Source organism: Zophobas morio, unplaced genomic scaffold (genome assembly GCF_036711695.1).
Source record: "Zophobas morio isolate AGI-343-1 ecotype UQ-CSIRO unplaced genomic scaffold, CSIRO_AGI_Zmor_V1 ptg000580l, whole genome shotgun sequence".
In the NCBI taxonomy this organism is placed as follows: domain Eukaryota; kingdom Metazoa; phylum Arthropoda; class Insecta; order Coleoptera; family Tenebrionidae; genus Zophobas; species Zophobas morio.
In genome coordinates this window covers 21201-40601 of record NW_026972683.1, presented here as the reverse complement: position 1 = coordinate 40601, position 19401 = coordinate 21201, and the positions used below count along the sequence as shown (strand labels likewise).

Sequence of the window (19401 nt, the reverse complement as noted above, 5' to 3'; positions counted from 1 at the left end):
TTAAATGGCCGGAGTGGTGTCTTGTGAAATTAATGTAAGGACGGCAAGGGTGGTGCGTTTTCGTGTTCGAAAAGCTGCGAGGCTTTTTTGGAAATCAAGCATTTGCGATTTTTGGTGGCTAAAGTGTGACCTAAAAACTTGTGTATCTTTGAAACAAGATGATAAAATTTGTCGAAATTAGAGATGAGTTTGAGAAAAATTTTTCAAAACTTCAAAAACTTCAAAAATTATTAACAACTTCCAGAACGCCAAATGAATTTACCGATTCTTAGAATTATTTTAAAAATTTTGACCTTAAAAGATAGTTCAGAATTTTTTGTAGAATTTTAGACAATTTTTTCAAAATCTAAATTTTGAACACGAATTTTTCGACCATTTTTTGACCATTTTCGAAAATTACAGATTTTTTTTACATTTTAACTTCCAGAAGCATCATTCCTATGAAAATTCTTTACAATTTCCAGAATTGTCAAATGAATTTAAAAATTTTTTGATTTTTTTTTAAATTTTGACTTTGTAGCTGAATTGTTTCAAAATCCAAATTTTCAATACGGAATTATCAAACTTTTTGACCATCTTCGAAAATTACAGCGATCTTTTTTAAATTTTAACATCCCCAAGCTATTTTCAGGTTTATTTCTTCGAAAGTCGCAACATTTTCTCGAATAGCCATTTGAATTTATCAATTTTAAGAACATTTTAAAAAATTTTGACTTTGAAAGTGACTTTTTTGAAAACCTTAAGCGTAGGTCATCAACCTACTTTGTTTTTCGATTCGGTACCTCGAGATATATCGTTAAAAAAATGTGTGGATTTTTAAGTAACTTTTTCAAAATCCAAAATTTCAATACGAAATTTTCAACCTTTTTTTAACTATTTTCGAAAATTGCAAGAATTTGTTTTTAGATTTTAACCTCCAGAAGCAATTTTTAGCTTCATGTCTTTGAAAATTCTTAACATTTTCCAGAATCGCCAAAAGATTTTACGGAATGTTAAATTTGTTCCTTAAATTTTGACTTTGAAAGTGAATTTTTTGAAAATCTTTACCGTAGGTCATCAACCAGTTCTGTTTTTCGATTCGGTATCTCGAGATATATCGTTAGAAAAATGTGTGGATTTTTAAGTAACTTTTTCAAAATCCAAAGTTTCAATTCGAAATTTTCAACCTTTTTTAGACTATTTTCGAAAATTGCAAGAATTTGTTTTTTGATTTTAACCTCCAGAAGCAATTTTTTGCTTCATGTCTTTGAAAATTCTTTGACTATTTTCAGAATTAACAGATTTTTTTTTTAGTTATTAACCTCCAGAAGCTATTATTTTTCAGCTTCATTTTTTCGAAAATTACTAACATTTTCCAGAATCGCAAAAAGAATTTACGGAATGTTAAATTTTTTCTTTAAATTTTGACTTTGAAAGTGAATTTTTTGAAAATCTTAAGCCTAGATCATCAACCTACTCTGTTTTTCGGTTCGGTATCTCGAGATATATCGTTAGAAAAATGTGTGGATTTTTAAGTAACTTTTTCAAAATCCAAAGTTTCAATAGGAAATTGTCAACCTTTTTTTGACTATTTTCGAAAATAGCAGGAATTTGTTTTAAGATTTTAACCTCCAGAAGCAATTTTCAGCATCATGTCTTTGAAAATGCTTAACATTTTTCAGAATCGCCAAAAGAATTTACGGAATGTTAAATTTTTTCCTTAAATTTTGACTTTGAAAGTGAATTTTTTGAAAATCTTCAGCCTAGATCATCAGCCTACTCTGTTTTTCGGTTCGGTATCTCGAGATATATCGTTAGAAAAATGTGTGGATTTTTAAGTAACTTTTTCAAAATCCAAAGTTTCAATAGGAAATTTTCAACCTTTTTTTGAGTATTTTCGAAAATCGCAGGAATTTGTTTTAAGATTTTAACCTCCAGAAGCAATTTTCAGCATCATGTCTTTGAAAATGCTTAACATTTTTCAGAATCGCCAAAAGAATTTACGGAATGTTAAATTTTTTCCTTAAATTTTGACTTTGAAAGTGAATTTTTTGAAAATCTTAAGCCTAGATCATCAGCCTACTCTGTTTTTCGGTTCGGTATCTCGAGATATAAAATCCAAATTTTCAATACGAAATTATCAAACTTTTTGACCATTTTAGAAAATTACAGCAATTTTGTTTTTTTAGATTTTAACCTCCAGCAGCTATTTTCAGCTTTATTTCTTCGAAAATTCCCAAAATTTTCCCGAAAATTCCCAAAAATTTCTGAACGATAGATTTCGAAGAATTGAATCGAAACACATAGTTGGTCGATGACCTAAAATTTACCGATTTTAAGAACTTTTTAAAAAATTTTGACTTTGAAAGTGAATTTTTTGAAAATCTTAAACATAGGTCGTCAACCTATTCTGTTTTTCGATTCAATACCTCGAGATCTATCGTTAAACAATTTGGGTGGAGTTTTAAGTAACTTTTTCAAAATCAAAAGTTTCAATACGAAAATTTCAAAACGAAATTTTCAAATTTTTTGAACATTTTCGGAAATTACAGACATTTTGCGAAAATTTTAAATTCCAGAAGCTATTTTCAGGTTCATTTCTTCGAAAATTCGTAGTATTTCCCAAATTCGCCCAATTAATTTACCGTTTGCAAGTTTTAAAAATATTTTTGATTTTAAAAGTAAATTTTTTGAAGATCTTAATCCCAGGTCAAAAACGCATTATGTTTTTTTGATTCAGATCGTCGAAATCTATTGTTCAGAATTTTTTGTAGACATTCAGGCAACTTTTTCAAAACCTACATTTTTAATACGAATTTTTCGGTCCTTTTTTAACAATTTTCGAAAATTTCAGATTGTTTTTTTTACATTTTAACCTCCAGAAGCTATTTTCAGTATCATTTCTTTGAAAATTCTTAACATTTCCCAGAATTGACAAATGAATTTACAAATTTTTAGAATTTTTTGAAAATTTTTAATTCGAAACTTCTAGTAGTTATTTTCGTCTTCAGTTCTTCAAAAATTCCTAACATTTTCCATAATCACCAAATACCGAATTTTAGAATTTTTCTAAAAGTTTTGACTTTGAATATAAATTTTTTGAAAATCTTAATCCTAGGTCATCAACCCACTATGTGTTTCGATTCATTTCGTTGACATCTATTATTCAAAATTTCCTGTGGATTTTTAAGCAAATTTTCAAAATCCATATTTTCAATACGAAATTTTCAATCATCTTTTGACCATTTTAAACAAATGCAGGGATTTTTTAAAATTTCAACCTCCAGAAGCTGTTTTCAGCTTAATTTATTCGAAAATTCGAAACATTTTCCCGAATCGCCAAATGAATTCACCGATTTTAATTTTTTTTTTAATTTTGAGTTTGAAATTGAATTTTTTGAAAATCTTAATCCCAACACATCAACCCATTATGTTTTTCGATTCAGTTCGTCGAGATCTATCGCTAAGAAATTTTTGTGGTTTTAGGCAACAAAAATTCTTCAAGAGTAAGAGTCAAAATGTTTCAAAAATTAAGAATTTAGGAAAAAAGATGTTTAAAAAATTTGATAAAAATGCTAAAAATTTGAAAAATAATCAAAACAGCAAGACTTTGAATGGAATTAATCGTCTTCAATGACCATAATTGCGCTTTGAGGCTGGAAAATTTTGAGTAATGTTTAAATAAATTTTCAAAATTTTCAGGCAAAGATATTTTCGAAACGTTGAGGTTATCTCGAAATCTCGATAAATAATATTAGTGTATACTAATGTATTTTTGTCGACAAAGACAAATATTTTAAAATTCCGAAATCGAACTAAGGAAAGTGTTTTATAGAAAATTTGTGTCTTGTTCTTAGAAGATTAAATCTAAATAGGTTAGAATTTTGAACGAAAATGCACAAAAGAGACGCAAATCCAAATTTTCAATACGGAATTATCAAACTTTTTGACCATTTTCGAAAATTACAGGGATTTATTTTTAGATTTTAACCTCCACAAGCTATTTTCAGCATTATTTCTTCGAAAATTCGCAACATTTTCCCGAATAGTCAATTGAATTTATCGATTTTAAGAACTTTTTAAAAAATTTGACTTTGAAAGTAAGTTTTTTGAAAATCTTAAGCGTAGGCCATGGATTTTTATGTAACTTTTTCAAAATCCAAAGTTTCAATACGAAATTTTCAACATTTTTTGACTATTTTCGAAAATTACAGGTACTTTTTTTTAGATTGATAACTTTCAGAAGCAATTTTCAGGTTCGTGTCTTTGACAATTCTTAACATTTTCAGGAATCGCCAAAAGCGTTTACGGAATGTTTTATTTTTTCCCTACATTTTGACTTTGAAAGTGAATTTTTTGAAAATCTTGATGCAATGTTTTTCGATTCAGTTCGTCGAGATCTATCGTTCAGAAATTTTTGTGGATTTTTAAGCAACTTTTCCAATATTCAAATTTTTAATACGAAATTTCCAACATTTTTTGACCATTTTCGAAAATTGCAAGAATTTGTTTTTGGATTTTAACTTCCAGAAGCAATTTTTGGCTTCATTTCATTGAAAATTGTTTACATTTTCCAGAATCGCTAAAAGAAACGGAATTTTTAATTTTTTCTTAAATTTTGACTTTGCAAGGGAATTTTATTTTCCGAAATGCTAATTCTAGATCATCAACCCACTATGTGTATCGATTCAGTTCGTCGAGATCTATCGTACAGAAATTTTTGGAGATTTTCAGGAAAACTTTTTTAAATCCACATTTTCACTACGAAATTTTCACCATTTTTTGGATTTTTAACCAACTTTTTAAAATCCAAATTTTCAATACAAAATTTTCAAATTTTTTGACCATTTTAAAAAATTACAGGGATTTTTTTTTAGATTTTAACCTCCAGAAGGTCTTTTCAGCTTCATTTCTTCGAAAATTGTTAACATTTTGTAGAATCAAAAAATGAATTCACCGACTTATAGAATTTTTTTTAAATTTTGACTCTGATATTGAATTTTTTGAAAATCTTAATCCCAGGTACGTTTGTCAATTCAGTTCGTCGAGATCTATCGTTCAGAAAGTTTTATGGATTTTTAAGCAGCCTTTTCTAAATCCAAATTTTCAGTTGGAGATTTTCTAACTTTTTTGACTCTCTTCGAAAATTACAGGGAAATTTTAGATTTTCTTCTAAAATTCGTAACAGTTTTCAAAATCGAAAAATGAATTCACCGATTTGTAGAAATTTTTTTTAATTTTGACTTTGAAATTGAATTTTTTGTGAAAATCTTATTCCCAGATCATCAACCCAACATGTGTTTCGATTCAGTTCGTCGAGGTCTATCGTTCAGAAACTTTTGGGGATTTTCAGGAAAACTTTTTCAAAATCCAAATTTTCAACCTTTTATGACTATTTCCAAAATTACTGGGCTTCTCTCTTAGATTTTAACCTCCATAAGTTATTGTCAGCTTCATTTCTGCGAAAACTTTTAACATTTTCCAAAATTGCGAATGAATTTATCGATTTTTACAATTTAAAACAAAATTGATACTAAAAGTGAACTTTTTGAAAATCTTAGTCTCACTATGTTTTTCGATTCAGTTCGTCGAGATCTATCGTTCAGAAATTTTTTTTGGATTTTTGGCCACTTTATCAGAATCCAAATTTTCAGTCTTTTTTGACTATTTTCAAAATTCAAGAGATTTTTCTTTAGATTTTAGCCTCCAGAAGCTATTATTTTTTAGCTTTATTTCTTCAAAAATCCTTAACATTTTCCAGAATCGCCAAAAGAACTTACGAAATTTTTGATTTTTTTTTTAATTTGACTTTGAATGAAAATTTTATTTTCCGGAATCTTAATTCTAGGTCTTCAACCAACTATCTGTTTCGATTCAGTGCGTCGAGATCTATCGTTCAGTAATTGTTGTAGATATTTAGGAATCTTTTTCAAAATCCAAATTTTCAATACGAAATTTTCAGCCCTTTTTTGACAATGTCGAAAAATACGAGGACTTGTCTTTAGATTTTAACCTCCAAAAGTTATTTCCAGCTTTGTTAAGTTATTTTCTTTGAAAATTCTTAAAATTTTCTAGAATAGCCAAATGAATTTACCTATTTTTAAGATTATTTAAAAAATTTTGACTTTGAAAGTGAATTTTTTGAAAATCTTAATCCTAGGTAGTCAACTCACTATGTTTTCCGATTCAATTCCTCGAGATCAGAAATCAGTTCAGAAATTGTTTTGGAGTTTTAGGCAACTTTATCAAAATCTCAAGATTGAACTTTTTTTGACTATTTTCAAAATTAACAGAGATTTTTCTTTAGATTTTAACCTCCAGAAGCTATTATTTTTCAGCTTCATTTCTTAGAAAGCTCCTAACATTTTCCGGAACCGCCAAATGAATTTCTCGATTTTTTGAATTTTTTAAAAAAATTTGACTTTGAATCACAGGATCGTCCAGATACATCGCTCAGAAATTTTTGTGGATTTTTAAGCAATTTTTTCAAAATTAAAATTTTCATATGCAATTTTTTTACAGTTTTGTGACCATTTTCGAAAATTGCAAAATTTTTTTTGGACTTTAACCTCCTCAATCTATTTTCGGCTTCATTTCTTTGAAAATTGTTAACTTTTTCCAGAATGGCTAACAGAATTAATGGACTTTTTAAATTTTTTCTTAAATTTTGACTTTGAAAAGGAATTTTATTTTCCGAAATTTTAATCCTAGGTCGTCAACCCACTACAGGTTTTGATTCAGTTCGTCGAGATCTATTGTTAAGAAATTTTTGTTGATTTTTAGGCAAATATTTCAAAATCAAAATTTGCAACTTTTTTTTGACCAATTTCAAAATTAACAGCGATTTTTTTAATTTAACCTCCAGAAGCTATATTCAACTTCGTTTTTTCGGAAATTCCTAACATTTTCAAGAATCGCCAAATGGATTTATTGATTTTTAGAATTTTTTTTTATTTTGATCTTTGAAAATGAATTTTTTGAAAATATTAATCACAGAATCGTCGAGATACATCGTTCAGAAATTTTTGTGGATTTTTAGGCAATTTTTTCAAAATTCAAATTTTCCATATGAAATTTTTTAACAGTTTTGTGACCATTTTCGAAAATTGCAGGATTTTTTTTTTGATTTTAACCCCCTGAATCTATTTTCAATGTTTTCAGATTCAATTCCTCGAGATCTATCGTTCAGATATTTTTTGGATTTTTAGGCTACTTTTTCAAAATCCAAACTTTCAATATGAAAATGATCAACGCTTTTTTGACGATTTTCGAAAATTACAGGCATTTGTCTAGACACTAGCTAAATGAATTTATCGATTTTTAAGATTATTTCAGAAATTTTGACTTTGAAAGGGAATTTTATTTTCCGAAATCTTAATCCTATAGGCCATCAACCCACTACAGGTTTCGATTCAGTAAATTTTGATTTTGGAAGTGAATTTTTTGAAAAATTTAATACCATGTCATCTACCCACTATGTGTTTCAATTCAGTTCGTCGAGATCTATAGTCCAGAAATTTTTGTGAATTTTTAGTCAAATTTTTCAAAATCCAAATATTCAATATGAAAATATTCAACCCTTTTTTGACCATTTTCGAAAGTTACAGGGATTTGTTTCTACATTTTCACTTCCAGAAACTATTTTCAGCTTCATTTCTTTGAAAAATTCTAACATTTTCCAGAATAGCCAAATGAATTTACCGATTTTTATAATTATTTTAAAAATTTTGTCTATTGATTTTTGAAGTGCATTTTTAAAAATCTTAATGCTAAGTCATCAACGCACTGTGGTTTTCGATTCAGTGCGTTGAGATCCATCGTTCAGAAGTTTTTGTGGACTTTTGGCAACTTTTTCAAAACCTAAATTTTGAATACGAAATTTTAGGCCATTCTTTGACTATTTTCGAAAATTATCCGAAGAAATTTGTTTGTAGATTCCAACTTCTAAGGGATATTTTTAGATTCATTTGTTTGAAAATTCCCAGCTTTTTGCCAAATTCGCCAAGTGAAATATGGCAATTTTTAGAATTTTTAAAATCATTTGAGTTTGAAAGAGAATTTTTCAAAATTCCTGGTCATCAACACTTGTCTTTTTCGATTCACCTCTTCTAAATCCATATTTCAGTTTTTTTTGTGGGTTTTAGGAAACTTCCCAAATTCAATTTTTTTATACTCTCCTGAGTCCCACCTGCAGAAAACCTTCTCGGTTTCGTTTTTGGCAAAATTCCTGCGATTTTCTCAAAATTGCCAAATGAAATAGAGCGATTTTAATTTTTTTTTTTTATTATTTTGTTAATGCTGGTTCCAGAATTTCAACACGTTATCTTTTTCAATTCAGCTCGTCGAAATCTATATTTGAAAAATTTTTGTGGATTTTTAAGCAACTTTTCCAAAATCCATTTTTTAAGTTCTTTCCTTATGGATTATTATGGAAAATTACCAGTTGCGATTTTTTATAGATTCCGACTTCCAGAACCTATTTTCGGCTTTACTTCTTGAAAAATTCCTACCATTTTTCCAGAATCGTCAAAAAATGGCGATTTTTAAAATGTAAAAAAAATTACTTTGACAGCAAATTTTTCGAAAATCTTAGTCTCAGACCATCGATACGTTATGTTTTGGAAAAAAATCTCATAAAACAAGATGATAAAATTTGTAGGAAATAGTATTTGATTTTGAGAACAATATCAAAACGTCAAAATTTTTCAAAAAATATAAACTTACGGAAAATCACAACTACAACTACAAATTTGTGACGAAATCTTCTGCATGTGAAAATTTGGCAAAACAGCAGGACCTTGGAAGAAATTGACTGTTTTCAATGACCATAATTGCGATTTAAGATTGCAAAAGTTTGAGTAATTTTTTTTTGAAGCTGAAATTCAAAATTTTAAATTCGTTTTTAAAAAGCAACCTGTGTAAAACGTTCGATCGGTTTGACGTTAGGAACCGTGTTCACGAACTTTACAAACAATCTCACCCTCTTCGTTTTTTCCCCCAATCTGCCTAGTTTCTACAATCTCCTACAATATTAACCCGCATTCGTTGTTCGCAACTCGAACACTTCAAACTTACGTAATTAATACTTTCTGCGTGAATTTATAACCTTCGATATGTACAAAGTTCTCCTAGACTTTGCAATTTCTAATACAACGCTACAAAACTTTGCATAAATACTATCTTTTCTTCGCACCTGGGTAAATAAATAATTACAATAGATTGTTATCGACATAATGGAAGAATAATAGCCGACACTTTAGTTCCGTTATAACGCACGAGATACGCATTCTCTTCGACTTTCATGCATATAAATAAGCCACTAAACTCACCCTAGTAGCTTTTTAAGACATTTTCCTTAGCTTTTTGGATAAAGTCGACATAATCGGTTTATGCATAATCGATACAAATTAGACGGCTACGCCTAGAATTTGTTTTCTTAGGTGGATGGCGGAAAAACACTTCACATTTCTAGGATAAGCCAGAACCCAACGAGCAAAGTTTCGTCGTTACGGTTTGTCTAATTGTTACGATGATAGACAAGATTTGGCTAGTTGGAATTTTAGTTATGTTGTGGAATCCTGTTTAATTTTATGGGTTCGCGTGGAGGCTATGGCCCGATAAAACACAGCTCTGTTATTTCCCGTTATTTCATACCATCAGTCGACACGAAATTCAAAAATTTTATTCGTCCCGAGACAGATCGATACAATTTTTCACAATGTTGTCAGACAAGAAACAACCCCATAAAATCCATGTTTATTTAATACTTCCGTGAAACCTTCACACATTTAGCACGAAACATCTCAAGATAAAAGTCGATGTTATTCAGAGCATAAAAAATTTACGAGGACTTTTTCAACTCCGTTGCTCATGCTGTGTTTGGAAATGCTAGTGCGAAAATATCAGAAGACGGAAAAACATGTTGGGCGAGAAAATTCTATCATCGTTTATTGTTTCTGGCTGTAGTGTCAATATTTTCCCGATCGGGGAAATTCGTGCCCTTTATTTTAAACACGATATTTGTTTGCGCTTTTTGGCGCTTTAATTAGGGGTGTTTGTTCCGGGGTGCGTTCAATTCTGTGAAGAGGGGCAAATCATCCCTGATTAAAATTAGCGAAGTTTGCCCCTTTGCATTGCACGTACGAATTCCAAGTTTGGACTTAGACTAATCCCTTCGTTGAGTAAATCTCGAGATTGTTGGAGTTGTAGATGGATCAAATCCGGCATGTTCGAGCTGCTCGGCACTAATTTGGTAATCAAAATTTTTTTGCGATTTTTGTTTTCGGATAACATCTATAAAGTAAAAACCAGTGCAATTTTTGAGTTTTCAAATTTACATTTTTCAGTTTTCTAATTTTCCAACTTCTCATTTTACAAATTTTTCGTGAGTTTCTTGATTTTTCAGTGTTTCGATTTTATAATGTTTTGTTTTTTCAATTTTAATTTTGACAGTTTGAGTTGCTTCAATTTTGCGATTTGCGATTTTTCAATTTTTCATTTCTTTTTTGGTTCTTCGATTTTGAAATTTTGAAATTTTTCGATTTTTTGATTTTCAATTTCTTGAAATTTTAGATTTATAATTTTTGGTTTCGTTTTCGTCATGTAGTCCTCAAAAAACCGCACAACTTAGGTCTTTGACTTTGAAAAATTGCTCAAATATAAAAATGCCGCAAAATAATTTCCAAAAATTTTCCAAAAAACCTTAAAACAGCACCTGATCGAATGGAAAAAGAGCGTTTCTTAAACAAATTTGTAAATCTGAAATCAGCTATTCCGTTTGAACCGACCCAGAAAAACATGAACTCATTTTCCAAAAATTTTCCAAAACATGTAAAAATAGACATCAAAGCAAAATGTTTTCCAACAATACTTCCAAAAAATTTTAAACGATTTTTACTCAAAAGAAAGCGGCAAATGTTGAACTATTAATTATTGTCTGCAAATTAAGAATCTGATATGATATGATCTGGAAGAAACATAAAAAAATTAGAAAATAATTTTAAAAAATTTTCCAAAAAATTTTACAATGGCAGCTACTCGAACGGAAAAAGACAGTTTCATAAACAAATTTGATACCATTTTTGCTATTTCGTTTGAACTAACCTAGAAAAACATGAACTCATTTTCCAAAACTTTTCCAAAAAAATGTCAAAATAGACACCAAAGCAAAATTTTTCTAACAATATTTCCAAAAGAAGTTAAAACAATTTTGACTTAAAGGGAAGCGGCAAATATTGGATTATTAATTATTGTCTGCTGATTACGAATCTAGAATCATTTTAGCTCGATCTCTTCAAACCCAAAAAATAATGGGAAAATAAGTTTCAAATATTTTCCAAAAAGTTTTAAGATTGAAAAAAGCACCACCGCATATAGAATTTCTCGTTGAATAAGAATTTGATAAAATTTTCACTAAGGCTCTTGAAATGAAACTGACAAAATTTGGAAAATTAATTTCAAAATTTTTCCAAAAAATCTTAACACGGTTCCTGCTCGAATGGAAAAGGACCATTTCATAAACAAATTTGTAAATTTTAAAACATTTTTCCAATACCGCTTGAACCAACCTAGAAAAACATGAAATAATTTTCCAAAGATTTTCCAAAAAATGTCAAAATGGACAGCAAGTCAAAATTTTATCCACCAATTTTTCCAAAAAAATTTTAAACGATTTTTACTCAAAAGGTGGCGGCAAATGTTGAATCATTATTTGTTGTCTGCAGATTACGATTCTAGAAACAATTGAGCTCCCTCTCTTCAAATCCAAAAAAAATATAGGAAAATAATCTTCAAAAATTTTCCAAAAAGTTTTAAGACTGCGAAGAGGACCACCACATATAGAATTCCTCGTTCATTAAGTATTCGAAATAATTTTCACTAAGGATCTTCAAATAAAACTGACAAAATTTGGAAAAATAATTTCCAAAATTTTTCCAAAAAATCTTAAAACGGTTCCTGCTCGAATGGAAAAAGACCATTTCATAAACAAATTTTTAAACCTGAAATCATTTTTGCTACCCCGTTTGAACCAACCTAGAAAAATTTGAAATCATTTTCCAAAAATTTTCCAAAAAATGTGAAAAAGGGACACCAAGTCAAAATATTATCCACCAATTTTTCCAAAAAAATTTTAAACGAATTTTACTCAATAGGAAGCGGCAAATGTTGAATTATGAATTATTGTCTGCAGATTAAGAATCTGATATGATATGTTCTGGAAGAAACAAAAAAAATGAGAAAATAATTTTCAAAAACGTTTCAAAATATGTTAAGATTGGAAAGAGCACCACTACGTTCAGAATTCCTCGTTGATTAAGAATTTGAAGTAATTTTCACTAACGCCCTTGAAATAAAACTGACAAAATTTGGAAAAATAATTTTCAAAAATTTTCTAAAAAATCTTACAATGGCAGCTACTCGAACGGAAAAAGACAGTTTCATAAACAAATTTGATACCATTTTTGCTAGTCCGTTTGAACTAACCTAGAAAAACATGAACTCATTTTCCAAAACTTTTCCAAAAAAATGTCAAAATAGACACCAAAGCAAAATTTTTCCAACAATATTTCCAAAAGAAGTTAAAACAATTTTGACTTAAAGGGAAGCGGCAAAGAGTGGATTATTAATTATTGTCTGCTGATTCCGAATCTAGAATCATTTTAGCTCGATCTCTTCAAACCCAAAAAAGAATGGGAAAATAGTTTTCAAATAATTTCCAAAAAGTGTTAAGATTGAAAAAAGCACCACCGCATATAGAATTCCTCGTTGATTAAGAATTTGAAGAAATTTTCACTAAGGTTCTTGAAATAAAACTGACAAAATTTGGCAAATTAATTTCAAAATTTTTCCAAAAAACCTTAAAATGGTTCCTGCTCAAATGGAAAGGGACCATTTTATAAACAAATTTATAAATTTGAAATCATTTCTCCAATTCCGCTTGAACCAACACAGAAAAACAAGAAATCTTTTAACAAAAATTTTCCAAAAAATGTCAAAATGGTCACCAAGTCAAAATATTATCCAACAATTTTTCCAAAAAAATTCTAAACGATTTTTACTCAAAAGGAAGCGGTAAATGTTGAATTATTAAATTTTGTCTGCAGATTACGATTCTAGAATTATTTTAGCTCCCTTTCTTTAAACCCAAAAAAAAAATAGGAAAATAATACTCGAAAATTTTCCAAAAAGTGTTGAGGTTGCAAAGGGCACCACCACATATAGAATTCCTCGTTGAGTAAGAATTCGAAATAATTTTCACTAAGGATCTTCAAATAAAACTGACAAAATTTGGAAAAATAATTTTCAAAATTTTTCCAAATAACCTTAAAACGGTTCCTGCTCGATTGGAAAAAGACCATTTCATAAACAAATTTGTAAACCTGAAATCATTTTTGCTATTCCGCTTGAACCAACCTAGAAAAACATGAAATCATTTTCCAAAAATTTTCCAAAATATGTCGAAATAGACGAAAAGAAAGCGGCAAATGTTGAACTATTAATTATTGCCTGCAGATTAAGAATCTGATATGATATGATCTGGACGAAACGTAAAAAAATGAGAAAATAATTTTCAAAAATTTTTCAAAATATGTTAAGATTGGAAAGAGCACCACTACATACAGAATTCCTCGTTGATTAAGAATTTGAAGTAATTTTCACTAAGGCTCTTGAAATAAAACTCACAAAATTTGGAAAAATAATTTTCAAAAATTTTCCAAAAAATTTTACAATGGCACCTACTCGAACGGGAAAAGACAGTTTCATAAACAAATTTGATACCATTTTTGCTATTCCGTTTGAACTAACCTAGAAAAACATGAACTCATTTTCCAAAACTTTTCCAAAAAAATGTCAAAATAGACACCAAAGCAAAATTTTTCCAACACTATTTCCAAATAAAGTTAAAACAATTTTTACATAAAGGGAAGCGGCAATTATTGTATTATTAATTGTTGTCTGCTGATTACGAATCTAGAATCATTTTAGCTCGATCTCTTCAAACCCAAAAAAGAATGGGAAAATAATTTTAAAATCATTTTCAAAAAGTGTTAAGATTGAAAAAAGCACCAACGCGTATAGAATTCCTCGTTGATTAAGAATTTGAAGAAATTTTCACTAAGGCTCTTAAAATAAAACTGACAAAATTTGGAAAATTAATTTCAAAATGTTTCCAAAAATCTTAAAACGGTTCCTGCTCGAATGGAAAAGGACCATGTCATAAACAAATTTGTAAACCTGAAATAATTTTTGCTATTCCGTTTGAACCAACCTAGAAAAACATGAAATTATTTTCCAAAAATTTTCCAAAAAATGTCAAAATAGACATCAAGGCAAAATGTTTTCCAACAAACAATATTTCCAAAAAAATTTTAAACGATTTTTACTCAAATGGAAGCGGAAAATATTGAATAATTAATGTTTGTCTGCAGATTACGATTCTACAAACATTTAAGCTCCCTCTCTTCAAACCCAAAAAAATAGGAAAATAATTTTCAAAAATTTTCCAAAAAGTGTTAAGGTTGCAAAGGGCACCACCACATATAGAATTCCTCGTTGATGAAGTATTTGAAATAAATTTCACTGAGGATCTTCAAATAAAACTGACAAAATTTGGAAAAATAATTTTCAAAATTTTTCAAAATAATCTTAAAACGGTTCCTGCTCGAATGGAAAAAGACCATTTCATAAACAAATTTATAAATTTGAAATCATTTCTCCAAATCATTTTTCCAATTCCGCTTAAACCAACCCAGAAAAACATGAAATCATTTTCCAAAAATTTTCCAAAAAATGTCAAAATGGACACCAAGTCAAAATATTATCCACCAATTTTTCCAAAAAAATTTTAAACGAATTTTACTCAAAAGGAAGCGGCAAATGTTGAATTATTAATTATTGTCTGCACATTAAGAATCTGATATGATATGATCTGGAAGAAACATAAAAAAAATGAGAAAATAATTTTCAAAAATGTTTCAAAATGTGTTAAGATTGGAAAGAGCACCACTACGTACAGAATTCCTCGTTGATTAAGAATTTGAAGTAATTTTCACTAACGCCCTTGAAATAAAACTGACAAAATTTGGAAAAATAATTTTCAAAAATTTTCCAAAAAATCTTACAATTGCAGCTACTCGAACGGAAAAAGTCAGTTTCATAAACAAATTTGATACCATTTTTGCTATTCCGTTTGAACTAACATGGAAAAACATAAACTCATTTTCCAAAACTTTTCCAAAAAAATGTCAAAATAGACACCAAAGCAAAATTTTTCCAATATTTCCAAAAAAAGTTAAAACAATTTTTACTTAAAGGGAAGCGGCAAATATTGTATTATTAATTGTTGTCTCCTGATTACGAATCTAGAATCATTTTAGCTCGATCTCTTCAAACCCAAAAAAGAATGGGAAAATAATTTTCAAATATTTTCCAAAAAGTGTTAAGATTGAAAATAGCACCACCACATACAGAATTCCTCATTGTTTAAGAATTTGAAGTAATTTTCACTACGGGTCTCGAAATAAACTTAAAAAAATTTGGAAAATTAATTTTGAAAAATTTTCCAAAAAATTTTAAAACGGTCTCTGCCCGAATGGAAAAAGTCAATTTCATAAACAATTTCGTAAATCTGAAACAATTTTTGCAAATCCGTTTGAAGTGACCTAGGATAATGTGAAAACATTTTCCAAAAATCTACCGAAGAAGTGTTAAGACGAAGTCCAAAAGAAGATATTTTTCAAAAACATTTCCAAAAAATGATAAATCGAGCTCTACTCAAGGGGTGGGGGCAAATACTGCATTATCAACTATTCTCTGCAGATTACGAATATGGAATCATTTTAGCTCGAACCCTTCAAACATAAAAATATCGAAAAATAATAATTTTCAAAATTTTTTCAAAAAATGATAAAAATGAAAAGAGCACTACCACTGAGAATTCCTCCTTGTGTACGAATTTAAAGTCATTTTCACTATGACTGTTGTAAAAAAAGCGAAATAATACGGAAAAATAATTTCCAAAAATTTTCCAACAAATCTTAAAACGGTGCCTACTCGAATGGAAAAAGACATTTTCATAAAAAAAAATTGTAAATCTGAAATCATTTTTGCTAATCCGTTTGAACCAATCTATAGAAACGTGAAAACATTTTCCAAAAATTTTCCAAAAAAATGTCAAAATTGACTCCAAAGCTAAATATTTTTCAACGATATTTCCAAAGAAAGTTAAAACGATCTTTTCATAAAAGGAAGTGGCAAATTTTGGATTATTATTAATTATTGTCCGCAGATTACGAATATGAAAGCATTTGAACTCGATGTAATAAAAAAATCGGCAAATAATTTTTAAAAATTTTCCAAAAAGTGTTAAGATTGGAAAGAACGCCACCACATATAGAATTCCTCATTGATTAATAATTTGAAGTAATTTTCACTATGGGTCTCGAAATAAACCTGAAAAAAATTGGAAAAGTAATTTCCAAAAATTTTCCAAAAAATTTTAAAACGGTTCCTGTCCGAATGGAAAAAGTCATTTTCATAAACAAATTTGTAAATCTCAAATAATCTTTGCAAATCCGTTTGAAGTAACCGAGGAAAATGTGTAAACATTTTCCAAACATCTACCGAAGAAGTGTTAAAACGAAGTCCAAAAGAAAATATTTTTCAAAAACATTTCCAAAAAATTTTAAAACGAACTCTACTCAAAGGGTAGCGCCAAATACTGGATTATCAACTATTCTCTGCAGAATACGAATATGGAATTATTTTAGCTCGAACCCCTGAAACATAAAAATATCGGAAATAATTTTCAAAAAGTTTCAAAAAAATGTAGAAATGAAAAGAACACCACCACTGAGAATTCCTCCTTGAGTACGAATTTAAAGTCATTTTCACTATGACTGTTGAAATAAAAGCGAAATAATACGGAAAAATAATTTCCAAAAATTTTCCAAAAAATCTTAAAACGGTACCTACTCGAATGGAAAAGGACAATTTCATAAAAAAAAATGTAAATCCGAAATCATTTTTGTTAGTCCGTTTGAAGCAATCTAGAAAAACGTGAAAACATTTTCCAAAAATTTTCCAAAAAAATTTAAAAATTGACTCCAAAACTAAATATTTTTCAACGTTATTTCCAAAGAAAGTTAAAACGATCTTTTCATAAAAGGAAGCGGCAAATTTTGGATTATTATTAATTATTGTCTGTAGATTACGAATATGGAAGAATTTGATCTCGATATACATAAAACAAGGGGCAAATAATTTTTAAAAATTTTCCAAAAACCCATTCTAGAGAAACATGAAAACATTTTCCAAAAATTTTCCAAAAAAAATGTCAAAATTGACTTCAAAGCTAAATATTTGTCAACAATATTTCCAAAAACTGTTAAAACGATATTTACAAAAAAATTAATGGGAAAATAATTTTCAAAATAAGTCCTAATACTTTGCGTAATCCAGATATTTTAATTTTGAGATGACGTCATCAATTATTTGGTAGGGAATAAGCGAATCAATTTTAGCTAACCTTTGTGTTTCGGGAAGTAAAAAATAGCTACACCCTCTACACAATCTTCTCTCACAATAATGGCTCTATTGAATCTCCAGCCAAATAACGCTTCTCTTAGGGCAATACAACACTGTTAAATAATTACGCCTAGAGCTTGTACATCGTATGAACCCAGCTTAATAGCGAAGTGGTGATGGCTTCTGTGAAAATAAGATTAGAAGGGGTTGTTGCATAATGGAGCGCACAATATTTTAGACTCTCTAAGTGAAAGTAATAGCCACAGACCGTCAAAATTTATGCAAATGAGCCCTGGCCCTCCAGTGCTTCAAACTCGCCCTTTCTCACTTTAATTAATTTTTGACCACCTGTACAACGAACTCGAATTATGAATAATTAACAACCTCCAAGCAAGTTTTAATTAAATCCAACCCCGGTTTATTGACTATTAATTTTCATTATTATTTAAACAATCGAAAAAAATTAATTAAAGCCAACCGCATCGAATCCTCGCAAGTGTCAAATCCAAAAATAACGCTCATCCATTGAAAAACTCGCTCTGGACGGATTTAGCTCCACAAACGTTTACTTAATTTAATCATCCGGTGGAGAAGAATCGCGGGTTTTATTTTTCTAGCTCATTGAATTTTTGTTTAAAATAATTTGTTTGTCGGGAGCAGAATTCGAGGGGTGATTGCATTAGGGAGATAATGACTAGATCTTACCGTGCGAAGTTTGGGAGAGTTTAGTTGTAAGTTTGACGAGCTTTGGAGACGCACAAATACTGAGACGAGCGCGCGTGGGGGCGGTGAGGGCGCACGCTCGAGGGGTGGGTCGGAAGTAAGGGTAGAGGGTGTTGGACTTTTGGAAAAAAAGTTGGGGGTAAATGAATTGCTTTTGTTGAAAAAAAAAATATTTGAGTGAAGGGTTCTTCCTGAGATGGACAATTCACTATATTGAGAATTTTTGGAATTTATTCACGCGAAAGTGTTAATAAAATTGGCGCAGTCATTTGAATATTCAAATGATGGAATTTCAATGGCTAGAAACCAATATTTGTCGGACTGGTATAAAGGAGGTTCAGATTTTATTGATGAAAAACTAATGAAAGCCGATGCTTTGTGAAAGAATGCTGTCGGAGCTTATATTACAAATTGTAGTCTGCTTTGTACTGCAAAGCAAAGTGTTAAAATTAATTATTTGTGTACAGTGTTATGTGTGTAACTGATGCTTGAAGACGATTGGCATTTTTGCCATTCTTAACATTTTTTGGAAATTTTTTTAAAATTATTTTCCAATTTTCTTATGTTTTAGGAAATAGAGCTAAATTGGCTCCAGATTTGCAACCTGTAGAGAATATTTGATAATCCAACATTAGTCGTTTCCCTTTGACTAATAATTAAAGATCGCTTTAAACTTTTCTGGATTTTTTTGGAAAATTTTTGGAAAATATTTTCCTATTTTTTTAGATTACCTGAAACGCTGTGGTAAAAATGAGTTCAGATTCAAGAAATTATCTGTGAAAATGCTTTTTTCCGTTCAAGCCGAAACAGTTTTTAGAGTTTTTGGAAAATTTTTGAAAATTAATTCTCAACCTTCTTTCCCAGTTACGTCAAGAGCCATAGCGAAAATTACTCCAGTTTCGTACTTAACTGGAAATTCTTAATGTGGTGGTGCTCTTGTTAATCTTGCAGTTTTTGAAAAATTTTTGGAAATAAGTTTCCCATTTTTTTATGTTTGACTAAATCTAGCAAAAATAGTTCTAGATTCGTAATCTGCAGAGAATTATTAATAATCCAACATTTATCGTCTGCCTTTGAGCAAAGAATTAAAGGTTGTTTATAGCTTTTTTTGATTTTTTTTGAAAATTATACTTCTTTGAAGTCTGTTTTAATATTTCTTTGGAAAATTTTTGG

At 29.3% G+C, this 19401-nt stretch overlaps 1 protein-coding gene across 1 annotated transcript in view; it reads right to left on the bottom strand.

Annotated features, from left to right (window-relative positions):
* The window catches only part of LOC135121423 (pyrokinin-1 receptor-like), a 100696-nt gene extending 82446 nt beyond the window's left edge, over positions 1-18250 (bottom strand). The window contains exon 1 of the mRNA XM_064045746.1: positions 18211-18250. The gene's annotated coding sequence lies outside the window, so the exon portion shown is untranslated. The remainder of the gene's footprint in view (positions 1-18210) is intronic.
* Between the last annotated feature and the right edge of the window lie 1151 nt (positions 18251-19401).